We start from the raw sequence: 16,016 nt of genomic DNA, 5'->3' as shown, positions 1-16,016 counted from the left end.
AAAATGCTTAAAAAATGCTAAACCCTTATTCAAAAGGGAGGGAGGCAAAATGTAAGAAAGTATAGACCAGTTAGTTTAACATCTATTGATGGCACATGGATGTATGTAAGTTCAGTTCGGTGTTCATATGCATCTGGTAAATGAAAAAGTGCAGCTGAGGCAAGTTGAGGTAGGAAGTTATGCTGTTGGTGGTGTCAACACCCAAGGGACTTCATTTTCTGAACTCCCTTCCATCACATGATGGAAGCATTCGATAAGGCTCATGCCCCTATGAATAAAGTAATCCCACACATGTGCACCTGGAACATTTGTTCCAGTGCCATCACACAGTATCCCAAGGATGATTGTCATACACAACCCTGCCTGTAGAGTACCCTCTCAAGCAGCCTGACTCCATATCTGATTCAGTCAAGTACATGGTCATTTCATGTACAAAGTGTAAATAGTTCCTTGCCCATCCTTTATTTCCCTCCATGTCTGTAATGACCTGATGCCAATGGAATAAAGAATCCTTGCTTCATGATCTTTCATCCTCCATGCCATCAATGCAACACACCATAAATGTACTATGAAATCTCCTCAGCCAGTCCATGGTGACTGTTTCATCTTCTCAACTATTGCACATGAGACATTGCAGTACTGTATGAAGGGTTTATGCCCGAAACATCGATTATCCTGCCCCTTGGATTGCTGCCTGATCTGCTGTACTTTTCCAGCACCACATATTGCAAGGGACTGCATTGCTGAGGAAACTGCACGATATCCACGCAGCTGTGGTTGCTGCTCCACTAGCACCTGCTTTCTACGTGGTCCTCAAGACTGCATCTTGGTACAAGTCGGCATTGCTGGAGTTCCTTCCATCTCCAATCAGTACTGTTCAAAATGGCCTCTGCCTTCATCAACTGCTTCTGGTCAGATTTGTTGTGATGCTAACCTTGTGCCATCATTTAAAGTCATCTGTGGTTACAGTGAGATGCCATACAGCTGTTTTGTGAAGGCTGTTTGATTCCAGCTCTGGTGGTGCCTCAGTTTGTAGTCATCCTCTCCTTCACTCTTAGTTGCTGCTGATCATCTGGGATCAGTCCAATCTAAGAAGGAGAACATTAGTTACTTCACCTCCTTTATCTCAGTGAAGGGTCTGTCAGATATTTTTCAGCTTATCATGGGGCAGCTATTAGAAATGACTTCACAGAAGCAGAGACAAGAAAAACCTGCAGATACTGCAATCCAAAGTAGACAGGCAGGAGGCTGGAAGAACACAGCAAGCCAGGCAGCATCAGGAGGTGGAGAAGTCAACATTTTGGGTGTAATCCTTCTTCAGGACTGGGGGTGGGTGTAGGGGAAGCTGCAAATAACGTGGGTGGCAGGGGCAGGGTGGTGAGTTGAGGATAGGTGAAGACAGATAGAGGGTACAACCTGGTTGGTCAATGGGAAGAGTGAATCTTTCTGCTCTCTCTCCATAAGGCCATTAAAAAATAGAACAGGAGTATGCTGTTTGGCCCCTTGAATTTGCTCTGTCATTCAATAAGCTCATGGCTGATCTGACATTTCTCAGATCCAGTTTCCTACAGTTTGTCCTCTATTGATCAAGAATCTACAGTTGTCTCTGGCAAGGAGTTACAAAGAGTCTCTGAGAGAGGAAATTCCTCCCCATCTCAGTCTTAAATTGGTGCCCTTTTGTTCTGAGAACACGCTCTCTGGTCCTAGACTATTTCATGAGAGGAATCAGCCTCTCAGCAGTTACCTTGTCAAGCCTCTTAAGAATCCTATATGCTTCAACGAGATTACCCCTCATTCTTTTAAAGCCAATAAGTAGAATCCCTTTGCTCACAGGACAATCCATCCATACCAAGAATCATCCTAGTGAATCTTTTCTGAATGGCCTCCAATAAAACAATATTTTTCCCTAAATAAGGTGACCACGACTTCTCTCAACACTCCAGATGTGATTTCACCTGCACCTTGTACTGTTGCAGTATGATTTCCCTGCTCTTATACTTTAACCCCTTTGAAATAAGCGCCAACATTCCATTAGCCTTCTTGATTACCTTCTTCATCTGTGCACTAGCTCTTTGCATTTTGTGGACAAGTTTTGTGGCAAGTCCTTTTGCATTGCAACTTTCTACAATATTTTTTCCATTTAAATAATACTGTTTTTTCATTTTCCATTTCAAAATATACTTTCAACATTCCACTTCATACTTTCCCACATTATACTCCATTTGCCAATATTTTGCTCACTTATGTAACCTATCACTATCACTGTGCACACTGTTTGTATCCTTCTCGCAACCTGCTTTATTGCCTATTTTTATGTCATTTTCAAATTTGGTTCCAGTACATTCATTTTCTTCCTCCAAGTCATTAATATATAATTGTAAACAGTTGTGGTCCCAGCACTGATTCCTGTGTTGCCAACCTGAGAAAGAACTCGTATCCCCACTTGATGTTTTCTGTCCATTAGCCAATTCTCTATCCACACCAACATACTACCACCAACATCATAGGTTCTTATCTTGTGACTTAGCCTTGTGTGAGATACCTTGTCAAACACCTTCTGGTAGTCCAAATACAGCACATTTACTGGTTCATTTTATTCAATCTGGTTGAGATTTCCTCAAAGAAACTCTAATAAATCAGTCAAACACAACAATGGTATATAACTTCAAAGTGATCATACCTTTGTGGTACTACAGCCTTTATTGTTCTAGGCAGTAGAGGTAGGAGATTTGGAAGCTGGTATCATAAGAATCTTTCACGTATTACATCTTGTATTGGTACATGCCATTTTCTATATATCAATAAAGGGTGAGAATGTTTAAGGTAGTGAATTGGGTGCCAATAAAGTAGCCTGCTTGGTCTTTGATATCTCAAACGTTGTTGGAGCAGCATTCATGCCTGTAAGTAGAGTATGCCATCATACCCTGGAACTGACCTTGGTAAGTAGTGAACAAGGAAATTAGTAGAGTTCCTTCTTATGGAATTCCCAGCTTCTGACTTGTTCTTACGGCCACAATATATATGTGAGGAGTTCAGTTCAGTTTTTTTAGTTAAGCATAATTGCTAAATGTTGATGCTAGTATGCAATTATACTTTTGTTGAATGCCATTGAGAGAAATGTTACTTGCCATTGATCAACCCAAGCCTGAATGTTTCCATGTGTTCTGACATGCAGGCATGAACTACCAGAATATGAGGAGTTGTGAACAGAGTATGAAATCATTGGGTACATCTCCATTACTTACCTGAATGTGGAATGAGCATTGCTGAAAGAGCATAAGATGATTGTTGGTCCTCGCACACCACTCTGAAAAACTCCTACATGATATCCTGGGGCTGTGAAGATTGGTGGCCAAGCACAACCATCTAGGTCACTTGTTGTCATTGGCTGTCTTTCAAAATGGGGATGATGTCAACTGAGGGCAATGGGTTTCTGTCGTAGACCTTTGTGTGAATCAATAGACCCATAGATCATTGAGCAAATGAGGCAATCCACAAGGTGCTGAGTTCTGGAAACTAGGATTTGCTTCACTTTCTTTCCTCCTCTGCAGCTTCCATTCCCTTTCTCATTATTAGGATGTTTGGACTAATTGTGATGCATCTTTCTGGACAAGTTGTCACCATTTTGAATGGCTAATAGCAAGCTCTTCCCAATCAGTAAAGTCAATGCAACTTCACTTCAAGGAGAGTGATTTTGTTGTGTTTTTGTTTTGTCCTCCCTGGGAATACTGGCAGGGAGATACTTCTCAGCCAGCTGGGCTCAGTGTTCAGTCCACTATAATTAATTTTGTGGAAGTTTCATCTGAATGCTTGCTGAACTTGAGGATCTAAAATCTGAATACAGGCTGAGGTAACCAACTGTTGTCAGGAACAACCAATTAACACATGTTCTTACTACACAAAACACATGTCTTGTGGGTGGCACGATGGCACAGTGGTTAGCACTGCTGCCTCACAGCGCCAGAGACCCGGGTTCAATTCAGGCGACTGACTGTGTGGAGTTTGCACATTCTCCCCATGTCTGCGTGGGTTTCCTCTGGGTGCTCCGGTTTCCTCCCACAGTCCAAAGATGTGCAGGTCAGGTGAATTAGCCATGCTAAATTGCCCGTAGTGTTAGGTAAGGGGTAGATGTAGGGGTATGGGTGGGTTGCGCTTTGGCAGGGCGGTGTGGACTTGTTGGGCCAAAGGGCCTGTTTCCACACTGTAAGTAATCTAATCTAATTTAGGTGGCAATAAAATGGCTTATCAATGCAAATAATATGACAAAATGACTTCTAGGCTGCGAATTGACAATTCTGCGAAAAGCTGCATAAAATGACTTTTAAGTCAAGATTAGAGTAGTGCTGGGAAAGCACAGCAGGTCAGGTAGCATCCAAGGAGCAGGAAAATCAATATTTTGGGCAAAATCCCTTCATCAGGAATGAGGCTGGGAACTTCAGGGGTGGACAGATAAATGGGAGGGGACTGGGGCTAGGGGAAGGTAGCTGAGAGAGCAATAGGTGGATAGAGGTGGGGGTAAAGGTGATAGGTCAGAGAGGAGGATGGAGCAGATAGGTGTGAAGGAAGATTGACAGGTAGGACAGGTCATGAGGATGGTGCTGAGCTGGAAGGTTGGAACTGACATAAGGTGGGGGGGGGGAGGGGAAATGAGGAAACTGGTGAAGTCCACATTGATGCCATGGGGTTGAAGGGCTCTGAGGCGGAAGATGAGGCGTTCTTCCTCCAGGCGTCAGGTGGTCAGAGAGTGGCAATGCAGGAGGCCCAGGACCTGCATGTTTTTGGCAGAGTGGGAGGGGAGTTGACATCTTTGGGCATGGGGCAGTTGTGTTGATCGGTGTGGGTGTCCCGGAGATGTTCTCTGAAGCGCTCTGCGAGTCGGCGTCCAGACTCCCCAGTGTAGAGGAGACTGCATTGGGAGCAACAGATGCAGTAAATGATATATATGGAAGTGCAGGTGAAGCTTTGATGGATGTGGAAGGCTCCTTTGGGGCCTTGGATGGAAGTGAGGGGGGAGGTGTGGGCAAGGTTTGCAATTCCTGCAGTGGGAGGGGAAGGTGCCGGGTGGGGAGGCTTGGCTATGGGGATGTGGACCTGACTGGGTAGTCACAGAGGGAACGGTCTTTGCAGAAAGTGGATGGGATGGGGAGGGAAGTATATCTCTGGTGGTGAGGTCCATTTGCAGGTGGTGGAAATATCGGCAGATGATGCAGTATATACAGATGTTGGTGGGGTGGAAGATGAGGACCAGGGGTGTTCTGACCTCGCGGTTGGAGAGGTGGGATTCGAGAACGGAGGTGCAGGGCATGGATGAGATGCTTTGAAGGGCATCTTCAACCACATGGGAGGGAAAATTACGGTCTTTAAAGAAGGAGGCCATCTGTTGTGTTCTGTGGCAAAACTGGTCCTCCTGGGAGTAGATGCAGTGGAGGTGAAGTAATTGGGAATGGGGATAGCATTTTTGCAGGAGGCAAGGTGGGAGGAGGTGTAATCCAGGTAGCTGTGGGAGTCAGTAGGTTTGTAGAAAATGTCAGTGTTGAGTCAGTTACTGTTGATGGAGATGAAGAGGTCCAGGAGTAGGAGAGAGGTGTCAGAAATGGTCCAGGTGAATTTAAGGTCAGGGTGGAATGTGTTGGTGAAGTTGATGAACTGTTCAACCTCTTTGTGGGAACACAAGGTGGCGCCAATGCCGCAATGCTACAATGCAATTGTAGGAAGGTGCCAGGTGGGGAGGTTTGGCTATGTGGACGTGGACCTGACTGGGTAGTCACAGAGAGAACGGTCCTTACAGAAAGCAGATGGGGTGGGGAGGGAAATATATCTCTGATGGTGAGGTCCATTTACAGGTGGCAGAAATATCGGCAGGTGATGCAGTATATATGGACATATATACTGTTGACTGTTTGACTGATTGTAGCATCAATATAGCAGAGGAAAAGGTGGGGAGTGGTGCCGGTGTAACTCTAGAAGAGAGATTCGTTTACGTCGTCGACAAAGAGACAGGCATAGCAGGGGCCCATGGCTATCCCTTTCATCTGGAGGAAGTGGGAGGATTCGAAGGAGAAATTGTTGAGGGTGAGGACCAGTTTGGCCAAATGAATAAGAGTGTCAGTGGAAAGGTACTGGTGGGGACGTTGGGAGAGGAAGAAACAGAGGGCTTGGAGGCCCTGGTCATGGCGGATGGAGGTGTAGAGGGACTGGTTGTCCATGGTGAAGATGAGGTGTTGGGGGTCAGGGAAACAAAGTCTTCCAGGAGGCGGAGGGAGTGGGTAGTGTCCCGAACGTATGTGGGGAGTTCCTGGACTATAGCTGCATAATTAACTAACCACAGTATGCCTCAACAAAGATTAGCAGACAATGCTTCCTTTACAGCACAGAAATAACTAGGCTAGATAAGACATTACTGGATATCCTAACTGACCTTCAAGTGCAGGTGTAAAAACTCGGTTCGTGAGACGAGTGACTTGAGTATTGGAAAACAAAGTTGGTTCCCAAGAAATATCATTGGCCTGAGTTGTTGTCAATAAAGTTATTTCATTAATTGATTGGTAATTGTCTGAATGTACTGTATGATTATGGCATGTACCTTTCTTTAAAAAAAGTATTAAAAATGACTTTGTTTCAAGCCATGTGCACAGTTCCTTAGAGGAGCACGGAAGTGTTTAACCTCTGTGTTTCTGGACGATCTGTACGTTTCTGGCTGTATGAGAAATAAAGTGTGAAGTATTAAAGGATGAGACTGATTGCAAGCGTTTATTGATCGATCACAGAACGGAGAGAACACCCTCCTCCCCACTCCCGGGGGAGTTCCAGATCTTCATTTGGTGCTGTGACTCTGACTCGGCACGGATGGATTGTGGGCAGTGGTGTAAGAGCCCTGAGTCCTCCACTATTGAGTTTAGAGGAATCGGCCAGCCAGATGTGAGTATTTTATCCGTTTGGTTTTCCTCTCATTCAAGTCGTGGTTGACTCGGCCCCTTGCTGCTTATCATCTAACTCCAGCTGAGAAGGATTGGCCTTGGTAAGAATTCATTCAGAAAAGATTAAAGACCGCAGGGAGTCAGAGTCTCCCACTAGCAGGTTGGTAACCTACGGATCCGATAGAGTTGGGGTCTCTTAAAAAAGGGAGTCAGATTTGGTTGGATTGGTGTTGTCTACATTGATTCCCAAATTGTTTTGTGAAAGACGATACAAAGACCCCTCTCACCTCTATGTGTTGGACTAATGAAAGAATTGACTAAAGGAAGTAAAGCAGTAGCATTAAATCTGGGCCTCAAGTGCAGAATCATTCTGTTTCAGGATGAGACCAGGTCTTTGCTTAATTTTAGTTATAATCCAAACCTAACATTAAAGAAAATCACTTCAGACTTTAACATTTGCTCATTGAGTGGAGGAATTGCATGAACCTTATTTAATTTAGTTATATTTTGTAAAACTGGAAGTATAAAGATAGATCCAAAATATCCCAAACCAACAGCATTGTTTTCAGAAAATGATACTAGCAGATTTAATTTTTGTTAATTTTAAGACTGCTGTGTCTCATTGGTGATTATGGTGTGCCATTCGTAGCTTTATTTTATATCAATTCCCCTCCCTCAATGACAAATGAAGTTTCAGTTTAACATTAGGTGGTGATAGATCATGTGACAAAATTAACATCCTATGGTTAACATCTATGTCTTTGGATTCGGCCATTATTCATGCATTACAAGTTTTTTTGCTACCATGCGAGTAGACAAGACCTTTTAAGGCAGCTGCAGTCATTACACAGTCTGTAGCCTGACCATGACTGGTCAGGATCACTTAAGGAACCTAATCCGGGATTTGAATTAAGGAACTAGAACCAGGTAATGATAATGGATTTCAGAGTTGGAAACTGTCTACATTTTACATTTAAATATTGAATACTGAACAAATGAATTTCAGGTTTATATTGATGACTTTTAAAATGTCTTAGTCACTTGTTCAGTTTCCACCCTGAATTACCGATAATGATTATTTTATTTATTATTTGTTAATAATCAATTGTACTAGCCCTGAATCACAAAATCAGAATTACAGAGGAACCTCCATTATCCGAACAAGATGGGCAGGCATTATCATTCGGATAATTGATTATTCGGTTAATTGATTCAATGCCTCTCCTCTGGGGCTCAAAGTTTTCTGAAGTTTCTTTTTTCCTTGTTCTGCCTGCCTTGCTCCCTCTCTCTGTCTCAGGATTTGTTTCTGAGCAGACACATACTTGTGTGTAAGGGTGTTTCAGCATTGCTGAAGCCTTCCCCTACCATCAGTTCAATGGGTTTGACACAGTGGGCATTTGCTAAGTCCATGCCCCGTTTAGGAGACTAGGCAGCAGCACACCGTGTGCAATTGCCCTCAGCCCCTGTCTGTCCCCACCTTCCATCCGCCTCCCCCCTCCCACCCCCCCCCCCCCCCCCCCATCCTCTATGCACCCGCCCAAACCCGTGCAACCCTGTCCCCTCCCCGGCCGCTAGGACACCAACAGTAAGCCTTCTGCTACACACACACACACACACACACACACAATTTACTGCAACTTTTTGACTGGTTCCACCTTTGCCCTGTACAGGACAATGTTGGAGAGATTATCTGGGGAAAGGGGGTTGAAGGAACACCCCTGTGGATAACTCTAGGGAAGATATGGGGTGCAGGGTGGGGGAGAAGAGAGAGAGAGAGAGAGAGAGTGGGTGGGTGGTCAGTCATTTGGAGTCAGTGTCTGGACTCCCATCAATGTCCAGGACTGTTGTCAGCAGCATTTCAGTCAGCCAAGTTACTTTTAATCATTGTAAACAAAAGACGCAATTGGTGTTGAAATTGATGTTTCTATCGGACCTTAAGATCTTCGGATAATCTGAAATTCGGATAATTGATATTCGAATTACCAAAGTTTGTCTGTAATTGGCAGGATTGCTTGGTTTTATTCCTTTACACATCGTCAGTGACCTGTCTCATTACCTCATGGTTAATTTGATGTATGGCTGCATTAATTCGTTGCGAACTAAAGAATAGAAAAATACTTTACTGGCCAGTTGAAGGAATTCTGCATGTGATTGGGAGACAGAGGTATGTATAGCAGATGGAACTCCCAAAAGTTGGGAAGTGTTTAGAGCTGACTGTGAATGGATAAATGAAAAAAATAAAAGGGACATGAGGTGAAAAAAAAAGGGACATGAGACACAGTTTAAGGCCACATTTAAGGAATATACAAAAAGGGTTAAAGCAACAATGCTATAAAATAAGGAACTTAAATTCTACTCGGAAACCTGAGCCTTTGTCTAGCATACTGACTCTATTTGAGGATGGGAATTTTATTCCAGGTACAAACCTTTCCTTCTTTTGAAAATGAAGCATCCAGTCTTCATAGTAGATATTATGGGTTTGAGTGGCCTGTGCCATCCTAAACCAGGGCCCATCTCGGGAATTAGAATAATGTTAATGGAGCATGCCCCTGACCACAAGAACAAACCGACCCAATTTGTCAATATGCCCAATGGTGATACAAATGTAAATGCAGCAAAATTCTTGGAGTAGCCTGAATACGAATGGCTTGTGTTACAAGATTAAAATATGTGGCTATCTGTCTGACGGAAGTGGTATACAATTGATAAATAATCAAGAAGCTCAAACACCTTTGTTTAACTCTATGCCGTTGCAATATTTTCCTCCTGGTGACACTGACATAAAGTCATAGAATCATAGAGATGTACAGCATGGAGACAGACCCTTCGGTCCAACCCAGCCATGCTGACCAGATATCCCAACCCAATCTAGTCCCACCTGCCAGCATCCAGCCTATATCCCTCCAAGCTGGAGGAAGAGCCTAGGAACCCTCCAACCACAAGGGATGAACTCAGATTTCTCCAGTTTCCTCATTTCCCCTCCCCCCACCTTGTCTCAGTCAAATCCCTCGAACTCAGCACCACCTTCCTAACCTGCAATCTTCTTCCTGACCTCTCCGCTCCCACCCCCAATCTGGCCTATCACCCTCACCTTGACCTCCTTCCACCTATCGCATTTCCATCGCCCCTCCCCCAAGTCCCTCCTCCCTACCTTTTATCTTAGCCTGCTGGACACACTTTCCTCATTCCTGAAGAAGGGCTCATGCCCGAAACGTCGATTCTCCTGCTCCTTGGATGCTGCCTGACCTGCTGCGCTTTTCCAGCAACACATTTTCAGCTCTATATCCCTCCAAAACCGTTCCTAGTTATATACCCATCCAAATGCCTTTTAAATGTTGCAATTGTACCAGCCTCCACCACTTCCTCTGGCAGCTCATTCCATACACATACCACTCTCTGTGTGAAACAGTTGCCCCTTAGGTCGCTTTTATACCTTTCCCCTCTCACTCTAAACTTATGCCCTCTAATTCTGGACTCCCCGACCCCAGGGAAAAGATTTTGTCTATTTATACTATTCATGCCCCTCATAATTTTGTAAACCTCTATAAGGTCATCCCTCAGCCTCTGACACTCCAGGGAAAACAGCCCCAGCCTGTTCAGCCTCTCCTTATAGCTCAAATCCTCCAACACTGCAACATCCTTGGAAATCTTTTCTGAACCCTTTCAAGTTTCACAATATCTTTCCGATAGGAAGGAGACCAGAACTGCATGCAATATTCCAACAGTGGCCTAACTAATGACCTGTACAGCTGCAATACAAACAGTATGAACTCGTCCAGTAATTTCCAGTTGCAAATGAGGTGAGTGGTGGTTTTCTATTGGAATGGCCGGAACCAGACACAAGGCAAGTTACAAGTAATCCTGATTATTTCCAGTGCCCTCACGATCCCAAATGCCGTGTGCCAGCCCTGACAGTGTTGATTGGGACCAGGATACCCACTGGGGTTTTAACCTACCTCAGATGCCCACCCAGCTACCACTGCTGAGCAACATTTTCCTGAGGGGACCCTGAAAATGGGAACAGGCAGGCCCCAGTGAGACTTCCTTTGAGACTGGGAAGAAGACAGCAAAATTCTCCAGAGACAAATTGCTAGCCCTTGCTTTAACTTTGAAATGTGACCACTGGGGAATGATGTGTCTTTAATGTTGCCTTGGAGCTAATGTAGGGAATCGACATGCTTGCATCCTAGCAAAATGACTCTTCACTGTGCTCTTTTTGGAGCCTTGTGGGAACACAGAGAATTTACCCTCATGGGGCAGTGTTCTAGTAATGCTGAGAGTGTGTTGCTGGAAAAGCACAGCAGTCATCAAAATGTTTGCTGAGGCAATTGATACAGTTTCCAAAGTAATGGGCAGATGGTTGCAGCTGCCAAGCAAGCATCCTTACGCCCCAAACATCTGATCCCATTGGGCCCCCAGCAAAGCTTTGATAGAGACAATATGGGGATAGATATGCCAGACCTGGATAAGGTCTATGACAATGGACATGGTGCAGCCTCCAACCTCAATGGGAGGGGCCCTTCCAGGTTCTCCTCACCACCCTGATTGCTGATAAGGTCGCTGGGCACCTCCATGATTGCAAGGTTATCAGATAAGCCACTTGCAAGGGGGGAGATGATGAAGATCAAACTTACCCTGCTATATGGACTCATCATCACCGGCATTGATGCTCAGGCAGTTTACCCATGTGATATTGAGCAACCAGAAACTGTGAACTATTTATGCCGAAAAAATGTCCTTGTGTGTCGAGAGACTGATTCCTTTGATGCGTGGAGCATTGCCAAGAATGACTGCCACAATGGTCAACTGCATCCAGAAGATCAGATAGTTCATTTATAGGACAGGTCTCAATGGTCTTTACACTGTCAAGGTGTTTTATGCCAGTTTGATTTCAGTTGTGCTATGGCGGCCCTGGCAAGCCTTGCCTCTATTCACTAACAATTTGTTTCTTCAAAGTCACAATGAAATATTTGGCTGAGATGAAGTGGTTGGTTATGTCCTCATTTGGACAATAACCGCATCTCTTACCAAAAGACCCATCTCTTTTTATTGAGCAGCTTTCACCCTAAGCACTCAGGACAACCATACTTTGTTGCCATGATTACCCAAATGTTCAGCGAAGTCACAAAGACAGGCCTGAAGGACATGCTTTCAGAATTATGTCTATTTTCCCAACAAAAGTGGTACACCCTCGACTACCTACTCACCAAAGAGGGTGGAGTTTGCACCATAGTAAAGGGCAAGTGTATGATGGGGATTACTGGCCTCATCATGAACATTACCAAACATATAGATAATATCTGCACCTTCGTCAATCAAATGACAGAAAGCACTAGATAGGGAGATTGAGGTTGATAAATCTGGCCATGTATATTGGTATTATTTTAATTTGCCTCTTTGCTAGCATTGCCATTGTTAAATGTATTATTGCCAAGCTAATGACTTCTGTTGACAACATTGGCTCCCCCCAGAAAATGCTTCTTCTCTGTCCAAATGAAGATGAGGAGGTGCGATTGCCTACTCCTGCTTCCTCCTCAGAGGAGAAAGAAGTATGGCAGTCTCTAGTGTCCATTCGATTCGATGAGGCCATAATTCCTGATGAAGGGCTTTTGCCCGAAACGTCGATTTTCCTTCTCCTCAGATGCTGCCTGACCTGCTGTGCTTACCAGCACCACTCTAATCTAGACTCTGATTTCTAGCATCTGCAGTTCTCACTTTTGCCTATTCGATTGGACTGATCTAATCTATGCCCTCCTACGGTGTGGTCATGGAATGATCAAAGGGGGGAGATGAGGATCTGAAATCTGAATACAGGCTGAGGTAACCAGCTGTTGTCAGGAACAATCACTTAATACAGAGGAACTTCGATTATCCAAATACCAATTATCCAAAAATCGGATTATCCAAAGGAGATCTCAAGTTCCCAACAGAAACATTACATCAAAGATGTGTGTCCAACACTGATCGCTTTGGACGGGATTGGGGGTGAGTGGTGGACGGGGTTGAACTGGATTAGCGGGTGGGCAGAGGATGGTGTTGGAGGGCCGGTGGGGGGGCAATGTTGGATGGGTTTGGTGGGGAGAGGGCTCGCTCATGCTGTGATGCTACCTTATCTCCTGAACAGAGAGCAGACTTTACAAAGAACTCCAAGCCCCAGAGGAAATCAATTAACCGAATAATCAATTATCTGAATGAAATAGTGCCCGCCCATCTCATTCAGATAATCAAGGCTCCTCTGTACATGCTCTTACTAACAGGTGGTAATAAAATGGCATCTCAATGCAAATAATATGACAAAATGGCTTCTAGGCTGCAAATTCTAGCTGCATAAAATGGCTTTTAACCATGCTATAGCTGCATAATTTACTAACCACAGTCTGCCTCAACAAAGATTAGCAGACAATGCTTCCTCGACAGCATAGAAATAACTAGACTAGAAAAGACATTACTGGCCATCCTAATTGACTTTCAAGTGCAGGTGCACTTGATTCATGAGGTAAGAGTGGCTTGAGCGTTGGAAAACAAAGTTGGTTGCCAGGAAAATAAAATTATTTTATTAATTGATTGATAATGTCTGAATGCATTATACAATTACGGCCTTAAGAAAAGTATAAAAATGTCTGTTTTAAGCCATGTGCACAGCTCCTCTGAGGAACATGGAAATGCTTAGCCTCTGTGTTTCTGGTCGATCTGTGCCTGGCCGTATGAGAAATAAATTGTGAACTGATTGTGAGTTTTTATTGACCAATCATGGAACAGAGAGACCACCCCCCCCCCACCAACCCCCTCCAAAGACCAGATCTCCAAACTGACTTCAAGAAGGGCACTGGCATTTGTTCAACTGTCCCCTCAATGCATTTGAAGATTCCAACAGAGGTGCTGATGATCGAATTTCTATAGTGCTCTTATGTTTCACTTATACATAGTCTAGGCCCTACTCTGAAGACATCTGTCCTATATACTATGATTTTTTTTTAATTGAAGAGATTTATGCTGTTACATACCCACTGCTGACATTTGTCGAAGGCTGAGCTGGTATAGTTGATCCGGTATTGCATTTCTTCATCAATTTGAGGGAAGTGGCTGCCAAGATGTGGGAAGTGCTCAAACTAAGGGTCTTCCCTTCAATATTAATGAGAGGTGAAGTATTTGATTGACTGGGATTGGTGTTAATTTGCTTTGTGTCAGTAAACCAGACTGAATGTCTCACACCTGCACACACACACCATGGGTGCTGGGGAAAAAATAAGCACTACCGCAGTTAGGCGGTAGTGTGGGGGTAAAGTAGAGGGATAAACAGAGAATTTCTCACACAGCATTGCCCTTTGATGTGAAGGGCACTGCTTGTCACTGGCCACTCGGGTGTTTTTCATATCTTCCTGGTGGTGGAAGTTGAATAAAGATTCGTGCACTTTGTGTCCTTCACTGTGAAAAAAAAAGAAAAGAAAAAAGAAAAAATAAAAAAAAAACCAGACTGAACACCCTGAAATGCTCCTATGACAGATTTTCTGTGTTCATTTCTCCTGCAATGCAAAGATGGTGAGGTCAGTTATGCTTACTGTATCTGTTTTCTCATGAGCCATTATTAGAAACTTTGAAATGAAAGAGAAATTCTGAAGTAACTCAGCAGCTCTGGCAGCATCTGTGGAGAGAGAAACAGAGTTAATGTTTTGAGTCTAATATAAATTTGCTCTCTTCACAGATGCTGTCAGACATGATGAGTTTCTCCAGCATTTTCTCTTATTAATTTTAGATTTCCAACATCTGCAGTATTTTTATTTATTTGATACTTTGATCCTGTTGCCGCATTTGTCCAGGCTTACCATCATTACCATTTTCACAAGCTTGCATCACTTTGATTTCTTCCCTCATCTAAGCATTGGCAGTGGAAAATAATCGCCTTATGTCATGTTTGGCTTAAAACGTGTATTTCCACAGCAGATAGCTAAGGCTTAATCATTAAGGGTTAATTGGACATTACAATGAGCAATTGAAGAAAGTTAAAAAATTCTATGGAAAGCAGGCCTAATGAAAAACAACCTGGCTTAACTGTAAGTTAACTGCACTGATCTTGGCTGGGCTTATGAAACAGACTGTTGTGCAGTTAACTCAAAAACACCTGGAGCTATCTTTCGACAATGGAATGCCTGAAAAAGTAATGATAGTACAAATAAATGGTGATACAGCACATACCACTATATTCAGAGCAGTATTAATATTGGAGACTTTGCTCCACTTATTGGACCAGGGTTCGTGCCATCAGTGCCATGGAACCTGAGATCGAGATCCAAGTGCTAATGTCGTGAGTCCCCAGCGTTAAAAGGCAGTGAGACTGATTAGTTTGTATAAAAAGTAGATTAAGCTAATAGATTCACTCATTTACTTAAATATACATTAAGTAGATTAGCTAATAAATGTATGCATTGAAGCGCACAGGTCTTATTTTCATTTTGATCAGACATAAAATAACCCATTAGGTACTTCCAGCCTAACAATACACTTGGAAAAAGAGAGGACTGCAGATGCTGGAGATCAGAGTTGAAGAGTGTGGCGCTGGAAAAGCACAACCGATCAGGCAGCACCCAGGGAGCAGTAGAATCGACGTTTTAGGCATTAGTCCTTCATCAGGAATGAGGCTTTAGGCCAAGGGGGCTGAGAGACAAATGGGAGGGGGGAGGGGCTGGGGGGAAGGTAGCTGGGAATGCGATAGGTAGGTGAAGGTGGGGGTGAAAGTGTTCAGTCAGAGAGGAGGGTGGAGCAGATTCGTGGGAAGGAAGCTTGTCAGGTAGAACCATTCAAGAGAGCAGTGCTGGGTTGGAAGGTTGGAACTGGGATAAGGTTGGGGGAGGACCTGGTGAAATCCACATTGATCCCGTGTGGTCAGCACTGCGAGCAGGGTCTGAGCAAAATATTGAAGAAGAAGAATACTTTGGCTGAGGAAATATTCTGTGTCCCAGAATGGTCTTCTAATGATGGATTCAGTGTGCTAGCAAACAGGTTGGCTGGTTTGGGGCCCCAGCAATTTCTTTGGAGGATTTGAAGCAAAAACCTTAAGAAGCTACTCCATGCCAACAAGGACTGTATGGAGGAGGTAGGTTT

The sequence above is a fragment of the Chiloscyllium punctatum genome, chromosome 11, assembly GCF_047496795.1.
Source record: "Chiloscyllium punctatum isolate Juve2018m chromosome 11, sChiPun1.3, whole genome shotgun sequence".
In the NCBI taxonomy this organism is placed as follows: domain Eukaryota; kingdom Metazoa; phylum Chordata; class Chondrichthyes; order Orectolobiformes; family Hemiscylliidae; genus Chiloscyllium; species Chiloscyllium punctatum.
This window is presented reverse-complemented; position numbering follows the sequence as displayed.